Below are 899 nucleotides of genomic sequence, written 5' to 3'. Positions count from 1 at the left end.
CCCACCAGGGAGCCCAGGTAGGCTCCAGTGTCGGGTCGCCTCAGGCCAAACAACCAACAGGGAGGGAACCCAGCCCCACCCATCAGCAGACAAGCGGATTAAAGTTTTACTGAGCTCTGCCCACCAAAGCAACAGCCAGCTATACCCACCAATAGTCCCTTCCATCAGGAAACTTGCATAAGCCTCTTAGATAGACTCATCCACCAGAGGGCAGACAGCAGAAGCAAGAAGAACTACGATCCTGCAGCCTGTGGAACAAAAACCACATTTGCAGATGATAGACGAGATGAAAAGGCAGAGCACTATGTACCAGATGAAGGAACAAGATAAAACCCCAGCAAAACAACTAAATGAAGTGGAGATAGGCAACCTCCAGGAAAAAGAATTCTGAATAATAATAGTGAAGATGATCCAGGACCTTGGAAAAAGAATGGAGGCAAAGGTCTGAGAAGTTTCAAGAAATGTTTAACAAAGATCTAGAAGAATTCAAGAAAAAACAAACAGAAATGAACAACACAATAACTGAAATGAAAAATAGACTAGAAGGAATCAATAGCAGAATAACTGAGGCAGAAGAATGGATAAGTGACCTGGAAGAAAGAATGGTGGAATTCACTGCTGCAGAACGGAATAAAGAGAAAAGAAATGAAGACAGCCTAAGAGACCTCTGGGACAACATTAAACGCAACAACATTCGCATTATAGGGGTCCCAGAAGGAGAAGAGAGAGAGAAAGGACCCGAGAAAATATTTGAAGAGATTATAGCCAAAAACTTCCCTAACATGGGAAAGGAAATAGCCACCCAAATCCAGGGAGTGCAGAGAGTCCCAGGCAGGATAAACCCAAGGAGAAACACGCCGAGACACATAGTAATCAAATTGGCAAAAATTAAAGACAAA

This window comes from Physeter macrocephalus, chromosome 1 (assembly GCF_002837175.3).
Source record: "Physeter macrocephalus isolate SW-GA chromosome 1, ASM283717v5, whole genome shotgun sequence".
Lineage (NCBI taxonomy): Eukaryota > Metazoa > Chordata > Mammalia > Artiodactyla > Physeteridae > Physeter > Physeter macrocephalus.
This window is presented reverse-complemented; position numbering follows the sequence as displayed.